The sequence below is a fragment of the Apodemus sylvaticus genome, chromosome 14 (genome assembly GCF_947179515.1).
Source record: "Apodemus sylvaticus chromosome 14, mApoSyl1.1, whole genome shotgun sequence".
NCBI lineage: Eukaryota > Metazoa > Chordata > Mammalia > Rodentia > Muridae > Apodemus > Apodemus sylvaticus.
In genome coordinates, this window is record NC_067485.1 from 55827205 (window position 1) to 55841218 (window position 14014).

Sequence of the window (14014 nt, forward strand, 5' to 3'; positions counted from 1 at the left end):
GGTGAGAAAGCACAAGTACATCCAGTAATGCAGAGTTCATTCTCACTGGAAAGTACATTCAACAGGAATTTCTTTTGAATCTAACCCATTATCAAGAACTTTTAGGCACTTGAGCTATTCATATACACCAGTGACGATTCAAAGTCACATTTCTGCCTGTGTTGGAACTTACATTTGAGTTCTACATTTTGAAACTCTTTACTGCTTCTTAAGAAGCCAGTTAAATGTCAAAATCCTGAATTTGATTTGTTGAGATTCTCCACATGGGAGCCAGACATATGCTACGAAGTGTTATTTAAAAACCAACTAGGGGCAATGTTGCCTATGATTTCATCACTCCATCAGGTCGGTCTCCCAACAACATACTAACCAGAGAGCTCTTTTTATCTGACTCCATCTGCTGTTGGTAGTGATCAGCATACTGTGGGCACTGTGGTATCATCTGAGATTAGGTTGTGAAATAGGAAGTGGAGTTGCGAGCAGATTTGCAAGTGTATGCAAACTGTTCCCTTCTATTTCTTGCTGAAACTAAGGGTGCCCAACTCAGGTTTGGGAGTAGGCAAGATAAAGCTATCAGTACATTCTTATCAAGGTAGTTTCCTTTCTGCACACTGTCCTTGTTTTGGTTTTGGAAAGAGATCAAAAGGGGGTTCTCTGGAGAATAGTTTCAGAAGCACACAACATTACAGTATGAATTCCTGTGTGCTGAACAATGGCATATTCTGAACATGCTGAACAAGGGCGTGGAAAAGGGGGCCGTGTAGAACCGGGGGAGGTGGGGACCGGAAGCATTGTGAGAGCAGATGAAAAGGAACAGGAAGTGCAAAGATATAGTGTAATCTCAGATTTTTAAATTCTCATCTTGAGCATCTAAGAAGAGAATTTCTTAGATTATTGGCCTCAGTAGATTTAACGACTAAGCTACAGCTGTTAGAAACTTTCCCAACATTCCAGTGAAATTTATTTATTGCTTAACAACCGAGAATTCAGCTTGTTCTAAAGCCGCTTAGACATTGCTGCATCTTTATAGATGAAGCCCGGAAAAAAATCCATCTCCAGAACCTGGCTTTTGAACCCTATGCCAGCTTCCCTCTTTTCTGGTGTCACTGAAATTTGATCTGGGCATCATAATAGGCACAATCAACAAGTGGTTAATGAATGATTTCTGATTTCCTAATATTTTCTCCAGGCTCTCGATTTTGGAGCTTGAAGATTTAAGTCAACAGTCTTTATATGATAGCAGAGGTGTAAAGGTGAAGCGGCAATAAATGGTAGAAGTCAGGCCTTTGTGGATTCTCATTCACCACAGGATCACTATACACTTCACTGCGGGCCACTTCCGGATTCTACACAGGCCACACTGTAAACTGGATTGACTTTGGACAATAGCACCAGGAAGGCCCACAGTTATTGCACACAGCAGGTCCTAAGGATTCAAAGTGCAGTCACGCTCCTGTGTACAGCTCGTCCAGCACTCTGCGCGAGGCTCAGGCCACCAATAGCTTCGCACAGACCTAGTTATTAGCTCAAGATCCCCAGAGATCCATCTCCTGCCAATCCATGTGCGACACGTTCACCAATACTAAGCAGAGTTGCCAGGCTGTGGCCCCTAGAGCTAGGGCGCCTTTAAGTCCCAGAGGGCAGGGAGCCTGCCGCCCTAGCACTCTCGGTTCTCCATTCCCCCAAATCCCTACTAGCATTTCCCAACACTTCCCACTAGATGTTTACAAAGTGTTGACACCCACTCGGCCACCGGCTTCCTCGCCCTCCCTAATTCCTTCGCACCGCCCAGCCTCCCCAACAACCTCCCAACACCCCGCCCATCTGCATTCCGTGGCTACCTTGCCCCACGCGCCCTTTGCTGCTTGGGACCTGGCGCCCCGCCCACTCAGCCATCACGTGAGCCGCCCGTCCCCCACAAGAAACATTGCCCCGCCCCTTCTGTCACGTGCTCCCAAACCACCCGCCCATCTACAGCACCTGCCCCGCCCCCCCGCTTATCACGTGGGTACTCCGCACCGCCCCTCTTAAGCGTCTTTCCACACCCTCTCACGTCTCTCCGCCCCGCCTTCCCAGGAGACCACCAGCCCCTCTGGTCACGTGGCCAAATGTCCCACCCCCTGCTTAGCGCCCGCCCCGCCCCCGCGCCGGCGCGCTCCGACGTGCCCTGGAACTTACCCTCCCTCAGAGACCAGCCTGCGGGGACGCCCGGTTGTGGTTGCCGCCGAGTGAGCGCTCTTCAGGTGGTCCCTCAGCCGCTCGGCCACAGCGCCGGATGAGGAGGGAGCTGCCCGTCGCGAGGTCTCCGACCCTTGGTAAAGAGGCCGGGCGCGGGTTCCCGCGGAAAGCACAAAGGCGCTCGGGGGCGCGGGCTATGCCCGGCGAAGGCTGCGCCGGGGAGGGCGGCGGCCGCCTGGCCTGCGGGGCGAGCAGGTTTACTTGACCCCGGTCTCAGCCTGGGCTCCCCGGCTTCCTGCCTGCGGGCAGCGGGCTCCCGGGAGGGCGGGAGGGCCGGCCCGCCCCCCGCAGCTGCTGCGGGTGGGCACACCTGCCACCTGGGCCGCGGCGGGGACCGTGGATGCGAACGGCGCGCTCTCCCCGGCCCTGATGAGCTGCCCCCGGTTCTGCTGCGAGGTATCTCTTCCGAGCCCTTGAATCACGGACAACAGACCCTGCTGCCAGCGCGCTGCCTGCCTGCCTGCCGCCCGTCTGGGGCGCTTGTTTTGTCTTTCCGGAAAGGCTGCCCTTGACACGTTGTGTCTTAAGTTACTGCAGACCCTCGCAGACAGAATGGCCACAAGGTGGTCATTAGGGAGAAAGGCACGCCCTTCAGTTTCTGAGGCTGGTGCAGTTTTCCCTTTTTTTTTTTTTTAAATGCCTACAGCAGCGTTTTAAAATGCTTTTCAAAGGCGAACGCAAATTTTCTAGTATACCTTTTCAAAAAAGTTGGAATGCCATTTCAAGTGAAGTTGCCACGGGTAAAGGTTTTTAACACTGGTTCCAAGGTTGGTTTGTGTGGTTCATGTTGACATGCGGAAGTAGATTTTATTGACCATTTAGGCACACATTCCTAAAGGGAGGTACGTTGGAGGAAGAAACATTAACGAGGAGTCACCCGGGTTCTGGTTCAGATATTTTGCTGTCCGACTTAACAGAGGTGAATCCTTGGGAAACGTCGAATGTTGCAATGAGAAATTGTTCAGTATCTAGCCCGTAGCAGTGCCTCTTTTGTACTTAAAGGCTGAGAAATGGTGGCCTGGAGGTGTTTATTTGCTCACGTCCGGTTTTGCTTACCTGATCTCTAAGAGGGTGTATGGTAGAATAGATCTTCTTTCCCTTTCTCCATTGCTCCGTGGCTGGCTACAGGTGCACAGTTTTCTATTTTTAGATTACATTGAAAACCTTTCAGAACAGTTTTTGAAACTCAAAGCAATACCTAAGGCGGGTTCTTGAAGGTGTGAAGGTGTGACTTAAGCCATGCCATTGAGTCTCCTCTCTCTCCTTCTTGTGTGTGTGTGTAATTCCTAGTATTTATTGACTATCTCCTGTTTTTTATCAACCTCGGGGTTTGGAGATTGCTTATTGAGTCAGGACACCACTAGTGTAGATTAGTTGTGCTTTTTTGTTGTTGTTGGTTTTTTTCAAGACAGGGTTTCTCTGTGTAGCCCTGGCTGTCCTGGAACTCACTCTGTAGTCCAGGCTGGCCTCGAACTCAGAAATCTACCTGCCTTTGCCTCCCAAATTCTGGGATTAAAGGCATGCGCCACCACCACCCGGCTACTTAGTTGTGCTTATATAATTGTCAATACTTCCAGCTTCTTAATATACTATTCCATTTGTGAGGCATAGATGAAATATGTAAATGCTGCAGAACAGCTTATTAGTTGTAATCATTTGGCTTTCTTATTAGAAAATATTTAGTCAATGCTTTTTAAAAAATGGCTTAATTTAAAAATGAGCTTTAGTAAATTCCTAAAAGTGCAAATGACATTACTGGGAATGAGGGTAATAATTTTATTTATTTTTTTAAAAATTGAGATAGGGCCTCATTTATGTAGGTAGCTCTGGCTGGCCTGAAATACACTACTTATGTAGGTAGCTCAGGCTGGCCTTGAATTGGCAAGAGATTTTCCTTTCCCTTGAGTACTGGGATTCAAGGTGTGTACTACTGTGCTCATCTATAAGTAATACTTTTAAATTAACTAAAATGTGATAGTGGTCTGTAATATTTTTTACCAGAGAAAAATGGACGTTGAAATTTTGTAATAAACAATGAAAGAGAAAAGTGAAATTAAACTTTTGTTCCAATGGTTTTAATCTTATTTGGATTATGTGTTACTAGAAATCAAACCCAGGGCCTTGGCATGTTGGCTGAGTGTTTTCGTTTGTTTTTTTTTTGTTGTTGTTGTTTTTGGATTTGTTTTTTTGTTTTTTGTTTTTTTTTTTCTCGAGACAGGGTTTCTCTGTGTAGTCTTGGCTGGCCTGGAACTCACTCTGTAGACCAGGCTGGCCTCAAACTCAGAAATCCGCCTGCCTCTGCCTCCCAGAGTGCTGGGATTACAGGCATGCGCCACCACCGCCCGGCTGGCTGAGTGTTTTCTAGTAAAACCAAGAACCTAATAAACGTTAGTTATAATTGTAAATATGTTTTCTGTTTTTTGTAGAATAAGTCAGATGTGGAAGTGAATATAGCACAGGGATTCATTGTACTTAAAGTTACTTTCAGTTGAGGACCCCAATATTGGTCTAGCATCTATCTTTGTGACTTCACTTTCCCTTGGTTAGCTGGTCTAATTTTACTAGAACCATGTAATTCAGCCATTGCCTTGTTGCTTTCCTAGAGCTAGTGATTGTCCTGTGGTTTCGGTTTGTAGGTGACTTGTTTTAAAATTGAACTGAGCCAACAAATGCTGATGTTTCATCGGGGAGCTCCTTGTTCCTTTTATAATCTATGGCTTCTCTAATCCTTAAACACAGGGGATCATCTGCCCTTCTGATAAGTCCCTGGGTCATATGTGTTGCATCCAGACCACTGACAACAGTAGTATCATAGAATTGTACGACCTCCTACCGGGTGATCTTAATTTGTAGTACTCATGTTACAAATAAACAAGTGAGAAAATTGCATAACATAAATATATTTAACCTGGTATATTAAAGTAAGTTAGTGTATAATTAACATAGAATTCTCATTGTTTTGGTTAGCTTTTTGATAGATTGTGTAGCTTACTTAGAACACTTAATTTATTCTACCCACGTTTCAAATTTTTAGTAGTCAATCAATAGTGGCTATTGTCTTATGCTATATATTGTTGGTTAGCCTGATGTCTTCTTTTTTTCTTCTTGATACAGGGTCTCATTATGTAGCTCTGGCTGGAACCAGGGTGTAGACCAGGGTGTAGTTACCTGCCTCTGCCTCTGGAGTGCCCATCAGTTAGTCTGAATTCTAAGAATGCTGTTCTTAGTATGTTTGCAGATTAGTGCAACATAATGTTGATTGTGAAGTGTAGATTTTGGGACTTCAGTTTTATACTGTCATTAAAATTTCTAAAACTGGCACACAGTACTTCATGGCTTAAAAAAACTCTCTAGTATATGATTATGGCATGCCAGTGGTATTCTGGATGAGGTCCTAGGTCAGAAAGGTCAGTGTCAGAGCAGTAGGGAAGAACTAAGAAAATCTGAATGAAGTATGGACATTATTGTGCATCTGTTGATTTTGATACTGATTTATTGACTGAGAATAGTGTGCCAAGTATAACATTACATGAGGCAGATCAGGTCCCAGAGCACATAGGAACCTTTCTGCACTATTTTTGTAGTGATTCAATAAGTCTTTTTGAGCCAAGCTTTTATGTAGCCCGGGCTGACCTTGAATCTGATAAGTAGTTGGGGATGACTTTGAATTTAGTATATTCTTGCCACCACCTCCCAAGTGCTGGGATTATAGATGTTTGCCATTGCACAGAGTTGATACTGTGCTGGGATTAGAATGCAGGGCCTCTTGTATGCTGGCCAGCTACTTGACCTAAGCTATATTCCAGCCCTAATTCTACAAGTATTAAACTCTTCCAAAATAAGTATATTAAAAAAATTAGATGATCCTTCCCAGATGATTCCATTACTCCACGTATGAGAATCAGTGCTCTGAGGCACCAGTGACTTGCCCTCTGCAGCTTGGATGGCAGAATAGAATCTGGTATTGAGTATTTTTGCAGAGGAGATAAAATTTAGGAAAGACTTACTGTTCTAAGTACCTGTACATTTAATTTTCCCAACACATGATTCCTGTTACTTAGTAGCTTGCCGTGCACCTGGAAGCAGTCTTGGAGAGGTTCGTTGCCCTCTCTTAGATCACACAGCTGATGAAACAGGGGCTAGTTTTAATGTATTGTATTTTTCTACCCACAACTTTTGCTTTCTAGGTAAATGGTGATTAATATGAACACTGTGTATCATTTTGATTTACAAACGTCATTTCTCTTTCACAGGCATCTTTTGAAGGTTGTATTGTTTCTTTCTTTTTTAACCAATAAGGTACCCAAGGAGCTGAAATGGCACAGCCCAGGTTTAAACCTTGGGCCTCTGACCTTGAGTTCTGTGCTTTTTCTCTTCTCTCACACAGAATTTAGAATAAAGTGTTAAGAGTGGTATTTTTGAAAACTGGACAAGAAGTACTTGCATTTTGTTATATATTATTATATTTTTTAAGTTTCACTTTTATTAAGGTATAGTATATGTACACTAACCTGTTTCCTATTCTATAGACCAAGTCACAAATGGAAAGGAATAATTTTAACCCTGAGACTCAGTGTACTTGAAGTCACTTTTAGTTGAGGATCTATTGGGCTGCCATCTTTCTCACTTTTCTTTGGTCAACTGGTCTAATTGTGCTAGAACCTAGAGATTGAGTCACCGCCTTGTTGCTTTCATAGATTTGGTTGATTGCTGTTTCAGTTTATAGTTGATTTGTTTTATAGCTGAACTGCTAAATACTGAGCTCTGGAAGGCCCCTCTGCCTTGTTGGTAATTACTTCTCCAAATTAATCACCTGCACTTATAGTAAACTCCAGGTTGTATGTATAATGGTCCTCTGCCCAAATTTAAACTTGTTTCTATTGAGGTATAATATACATGGATTAAAAATATACTAATGAGCCACCACCGCCCGGCTCATTAGTATATTTTTAATCCATGTATATTATACCTCAATAGAAACAAGTTTAAATATAATAAATGTAATCCCAGCACTCTGGGAGGCAGAGGCAGGTGGATTTCTGGGTTCGAGGCCAGCCTGGTCTACAGAGTGAGTTCCAGGACAGCCAGGACTACACAGAGAAACCCTGTCTCGACAAAAACCAAATCCAAAAAAACCAAAATAAATAAATAAATAAATAAATAAATAAATAAAAAAATATACTAATGCATAAAATGAGTGAATTCATATGAGTAAATACATATAACAACACAGATGTACTTCAGAAGCATTATTCTAAATGATACCCAGGAAACACAGAAGGCTGTCTCATCCCCTATGATTTTTTTTTTTCCTCTCATAACTTTTGCATCCTTGGGCAAGCCGTGACTAATGGGATACTCTTTCTGTGCTTTTATATTAGTAGATACAGTAGTACACATTTTATCTTTCTCAGCTCTCAAAAATCTTTGTGTTTACTATTTTATAGAGGTGTGTACATGAGTTTGTTTAGGCATTTGGTGGCTGATTGACAGACCTTTTTGTGGCCTGACATTGCTGCTTCTCTTGGGTGAGTTACCAGCTTATACTGTAAGCATACACTTTTATTAGGAACTGACAAGTTGTTTGTTAGGATAGCTGTGTCATTTTGCATTCTCATAGTGATGAGTATAGGTTTCAGTTGCTACTGTTCTTATCCTAAAGAGTACTTTTTTTAAAAGTCATTTTTGCCAGGTATAGTGGAAATACAACCTTTTATCCCAGCATTCTGGAGCCAGAGGTGGGTGGAACTCTTGGAGTTCAAGGCTAGCCTGGACTGCACTTAAGCCAGGCAGGGCTATACAGTAAAACCTCGTCTTCTCTAAAAAAGTAAATAAGTAGTAAGGTTTGGCTGTTTGACTTAAAATGTACAGTTTGATGAGCTTAGTAAAATGTATATTCCTGAGAACATACTATAGTTTGAACATAATTTGAGGAGCTCGCTCCTCAGTGTGGTGGTGTTTCAGGAGCTTGCTAGTATGTCCAACTTGCAGGTACCTCCAGAAAAATAAACTGTGAAATTGAGCATCATGATATATGCCTTTAATCTCAGCACTAGGAGGCAGAGGCAGGTGGATCTCTGAGTTTGAGGGCTGTTTGGTCTACAGAGTGAGTTCCTGGACATCCAGGGCTATATAGATAAACCCTGTCTCAAAAACAAACAAACATAGATAAACCCTGTCTCCAAAACAAGCTGTCTTTGTTAGGGTTTCTATTGCTGTAAAGAGACACTGTGACCAAGGCAACTGACCGCATTTAATTGGAGCTGGCTTACAGGTTCTGAGGTTCAGTCCATTATCATCATGGCAGGAAGCATGAGATCATCCAGGCAGGCATGGTCCTTGAGGAGCTGAGAGTTCTACATCTTGCTCTGGACAAATAGGAGAAAATGGTCCCCCAAATGGGTAGGAGGAAGGTCTTCAAGCTCTACCCCACAGTGACACACTTCCTCCACCAAGGCCACACCTACTCCAAATAGTGCCACTCCTTGGGCCAAGTATATTCAAACCACCACACAAACAAATAAAACAAAAGATAAGATATGAAGATGGCCCAAAACAAAATTTTAGTCTAACTTAAAACAAGATGATGCTTTTGGGGTGTATGGTTTTAAAAATTTCAGTCACACAGTTCTTGAGTGTGATTTTTGCAAATGACAACACCTTGTTGCAGTGTTGAATGAGACACACCTGTGAGAGGTAGAGCCTATCAGGAAATTTTGAAGCTGTTGAGTGAGTGACCCGTCTTCAGGAGGAATTGTGGTTCTCATTAAACCTGGCTAGTTTTTGAAAGGTTATTGGTAAGAGAACAAGCCTGGTTTGGCTCTTCCTTGTCAATGATATGGCTTCTTGCTCTGTGGTTCTCCATTTCTTTGTCACCACTTTGAAGCTATTTGTTACAAACTCTCACCACAGCCTAGCTATCGCTAGCACCACACCATTTACACTCTAGAACCGTGAGCTAATAAGTACCCAGCCTCAGGAATTGTCTAATGGTAATCAAATACAGGAGGCATCACCATTGTAAAGATTGAGTACACCTACTGCCCCCTTATTCCCACATCTCTCCAGTTCATTTCCTTTGTTCCCTGTCATCACTCATAAGCTGCTCAGAGCTGCACAGGGAGACTATCTCAAAAATAAAACAAACAAAAACAAAATTTTTCTATTTTTGTTATTTAAGTTAGTTTACATTTTCTAGAATTTTGTGCAGATGGACTCTCATACAATGTTTGGGATTGTCTTAGTAAAATTATTTGAAATGTACCCAGTTTGTTGTTTGTTAGTTCATTCCTTTTTATTATTGAATGGCGGTCCTGAGATGGGTTTCACACAGTCAATCTGTTCATATACCTGTTGACTGATAGTTGGGCAGCTAGCTGTTGATAAACCTGCTATTGTTAAATGGAAGCTGTGCTTTCATTATTCTTTGGTAAATCCCTAAAAGACTCTGTGTTATGTGGTGTAGTTATGTTTTTAAGCACTAGATAAATAAAATCAAGTGGTTTTCTTCCTTTATTTTTACCATTTTACATCCTTAGCAGCACTGTGAGTTTTAGCTGCTTCATATTCCCAGAAACATGAGTATGATTTGGCATATAGGTATGTGGTGGCACCTTTTTTTAAATTTTCATCTTCCTGATGACTGAAGAAATTGGTTATTTTTTCAAGAGCTTATTCAGTATCTGTAGAACTTTGCATACACATGTTAAAACTTTTTGCCTCATTTTTTGTTTTTGTTTGTTTTGTTTTATTTTTGAGATGGTCTCCCTGTGCAGCTCTGAGCAGCCTGGAACTCCTCTATATAGACCACACTGGCTTTAAATGCACAGACATCTGCCTGCCTCTGCCAAGTGCTGGGATTATGTTGAGTTGTCAGTAATTTGCAAACTATATTTTCTAGATGCAGAGTTTTTTGTTGAAATATGTTTTCAAAAATCCATAGCTTTCCTTATCAGTTTCTCAGTGGTGTCTTTTTTATTTTTAAATGCCCAATGGGAAGTTTCTCCAGCCACTACAGTAAAACCATCTGTTTGGTGGAGGCATTTTGCCAATGGGAACTATAAACTCTTAAACTGGTAGAATAGAAGCCAAACACGGTGAGTTATAAAGTAAAATGAGAGATTTCTGTACCTGTGAGGTCTGGTTATAGGAGGAATATTCAGTTTGTGGGACATTCTGTAGGTAAGGTGACCTGATGCTCCAAAGGATCGTCCTGTAGGTTAGTAGCCAGATGCTCCAAGGGATGAGCTACAGATAGTGCTGTCTAATAAACCGAGGTAGAGGTAAAAGGTTCATTAAGCTTATTTCACATGAGACAAAGTAGACAAGGCTAGTTTTGAGGGCACTCCCGCTTTTGTTGCCATCGTTGTTACCACATGCTAAGGAATGCCAGGAGCTCCAGCAAAAAGATTTTTAATTGGTGAAATTCAATTTGAAACTCAATTTGAATTTTTGCTTTTTGTTATTGCTCTTCATTAGAAGAAACCATTAACAAAGCTGAATGTGATTGTATATTCTTGTAATTCTAGTATTTGAGAAGCTGAGGATAGTGCTAGGGCTACATGGTAAGACCTTGTCTCAAAAACACTGCCAAAATCCAAAATAAACCTTGGCTAAATCAATAATCACTTATATCTTCTCTCTTAGAAACTTTGTAACATCTGTGATCCATTTTGTTTTCAATGAAAACATATATGGTACAAGAATTCTATATAAAGCCTGCTGTGGTAGTGCATACATTTAATCCCCACACTTGGGAGGCAGAGGCAGGAGGATCTCTGTGATTTTGAGACCAGCTTTGTAAGCAGAGCTAGTTCCAGTCTTGAACAACAAACAACAACAAAAAAAGAATGCCATATGAATGCTGAATTTACTGCTTGTTTGTTCTTAGTGTTTGGATATGACTCAGCAGGTAAAAGTGTTTGCTTTCTTATATATTTGTATATATATACAAATTTAAAATTAGATATTTTCTTTATTTACATTTCAAATGTTAGCCCATTTCCTGGTTTCCCCTCCAAAACCCCCCTACTCTATTCCCCCCCTCAACCTGTTCACTAACCTACCGACTCCTGCTTCCCTAACCTGGCATTCCCCTACACTAGGGCATTGGGCCTTCACAGGACCAAGGACCTCTCCTCTCATTGATGTCCAAAAAGGCCATCCTCTGCTACATATGATGCTGGAGCCATGGGTCCCTCCATGTGTACTCTTTGGTTGGTGGTTTAGTCCCTGGGAGCTCTGGGGGTACTGGTTGGTTCATATTGTTGTTCCTTCTATGGGGCTGCAAATCCCATCAGATCCTTGGGTCCTTTCTCTAGCTCCTCCATTGGGGGAAGCATCCACTTCTGTATTTGTCAGGTACTGGCAGGGCCTCTCAGGAGACAGCTATATGAGGCTCCTGTAAGTAAGCACTTGTTGGCATCTACAATAGTGTCTGGGTTTGGTGACCGTCTGTGGGATGGATCCCCAGATGAGGCAGTCTCTGGATGGCTTTTCCCTTAGTCTCTGCTCCACACTTTGTCTCTGTATCTCCTTCCATGGGTATTTTGATCCCCCTTCTAAGAAGGACCAAAGTATCCACACTTTGGTCTTCCTTCTTCTTGAGCTTCATGAGCTTCTGGGCTAATATGCACTTACCAGTGAGTGCATACCATGTGTGTTATTTTGTGATTGGATTACCTCACTGAGGATGATATTTTCTAGTTCCATCTATTTGCCTAAGAATTTTATGAATTTGTTGTTTTTAATAGCTGAGTAGTAGTACTCCGTTGTGTAAATGTACCACATTTTCTGTATTCATTTCTCCGTTGAGGGACATCTGGGTTCTTTCCAGCTTCTCGATATTATAAATAAGGCTGCTGTGAACATAGTGGAGCATGTGTCCTTATTACATGGAGCATCTTCTTGGTATAGCTGGGTCCTCAGGTAGTAAGTACTATGTCCAATTTTCTGAGGAACCGCCAAACTGATTTCCAGAGTGGTTGTACCAGCTTGTAATCCCACCAGTAATGGAGGAGTGTTCCTCTTTCTCCACATCTTCTCCAGTATCTGCTGTCCCTGAGTTTTTGATCTTAGCCATTGTGACTGGTGTGAGGTAGTCTCTCAGGGTTGTTTTGATTTGTATTTCCCAGATGACTAAGGATGTTGAATATTTCTTTAGGTACTTCTCAGGCATTTGGTATTCTTCAGTTGAGAATTCTCTGTTTAGCTCTGTACCCCATTTTTTACTAGGGTTATTTCTGGAGTCCGTCTTCTTGCATTCTTTGTATATATTGGATATTAGCCCTCTATTCATGTAGGGTTGGTAAAGATCTTTTCCCAATCTGTTGGTTGCCGTTTTTTGTCCTATTGACAATGTCCTTTGCCTTACAGAAGCTTTGCAGTTTTATGAGGTCCCATTTGTCAATTCTTGATCTTAGAGCACAAGCTATTGGGGTTCTGTTCAGGAACTTTTCCCCTGTGCCCATGTGCTTGAGGCTTTCCCCCACTTTCTCTTCTATTTCAGTGTATCTGATTTTATGTGGAGGTCCTTGATCCATTTGGACTTGAGCTTTGTACAAGGAGGTAAGAATGGATCAATTTGCATTCTTCTACATGCTAACAATTTGTTGAAAATGCTGTCTTTTTTCCACTGAATGGTTTTAGCTCTTTCATCAAAGATCAAGTGACCATAGGAATGTGGGTTCATTCTGGGTCTTCAATGCTATTCCATTGATCTACCTGCCAGTCACTGTACCAATACCATGCAGTTTTATCCCTACTGCTCTGAAGTACAGCTTGAGGTCAGGGATGGTGATTCCCCCAGAAGTTCTTTTATTGTTGAGAATAGTTTTCACTATCCTGGGTCTAGTGTTATTCCAAATGAATTTGTAAATTGCTCCTTCTAACTCTACGAAGAATTGAGTTGGAGTTTTGATGGGGATTGTATTGAATTTGTAGATTGCTTTCTGCAAGATGGTCATTTTTACTATATTAATCCTGCCAATCTGTGAGCATGGGAGATCTTTCCATCTTCTGATATCTTCTTCGATTTCTTTCTTCAGAGATTTGAAGTTCTTGTCATACAGATCTTTCACTTGCATAGAGTCACACCAAGGTATTTTATATTATTTGTAATTATTGTAAAAGGTGTTTCCCTGATTTCTTTCTCAGTCTGTTTACTCTTTGAGTAGAGGAAGGCTACTGATTTGTTTGAGTTGATTTTATATCCAGCCACTTTGCTGAAGTTGTTTATCAGGTTTAGGATTTCTCTGGTGGAATTTTTGGGTCACTTAAGTATACTATCATATGATCTGCAGATAGTGATATTTTGACTTCTTCCTTTCCAATTTGTATTTCTTTGACCTCCTTTTGTTGTCTAATTGCTATGGCTAGGACTTCGAGTACTATTTTGAACAGGTTGGAGAGAATGGACAGCCTTTCTAGTCCCTGATTTCAGTGGGATTGCTTCAAGTTTCTCTCCATTTAATCTGATTTGCTGTATATTGCTTTTACTATGTTTAGGTATGGGCCTTGAATTCCTGATCTAAGACTTTCAGCATGAAGAGATGCTGGATTTTGTCAAATGCTTTCTCAGCATCTGATCAGATGATTATGTGGTTTTTTTTTTCTTTGAGTTTGTTTATATAGTGGATTATGTTGATGGATTTCCTTATATTGAACCATCCCTGCATCCCTGGGATGAAGCCTATTTGATCATGATGGATGATTGTTTTGATGTGTTCTCAGATTTGGTTTGCAAGGATTTTATTGAGTATTTTTGCATTGATATTCA

The 14014-nt window shown here is 41.8% G+C and overlaps 1 protein-coding gene across 5 annotated transcripts in view; it reads left to right on the forward strand.

The window, feature by feature from the left end:
- The first annotated feature begins 2145 nt into the window (after positions 1–2145).
- The window catches only part of Arhgap12 (Rho GTPase activating protein 12), a 105285-nt gene continuing 93416 nt past the window's right edge, over positions 2146–14014 (forward strand). For 3 of the 5 annotated variants that reach the window (XM_052156285.1, XM_052156284.1, XM_052156288.1), the window contains exon 1: positions 2147–2315. The gene's annotated coding sequence lies outside the window, so the exon portion shown is untranslated. Of the gene's footprint in view, positions 2316–14014 lie in introns of all 5 variants that reach the window. The other 2 variants (XM_052156287.1, XM_052156286.1) reach the window with 1 other exon arrangement.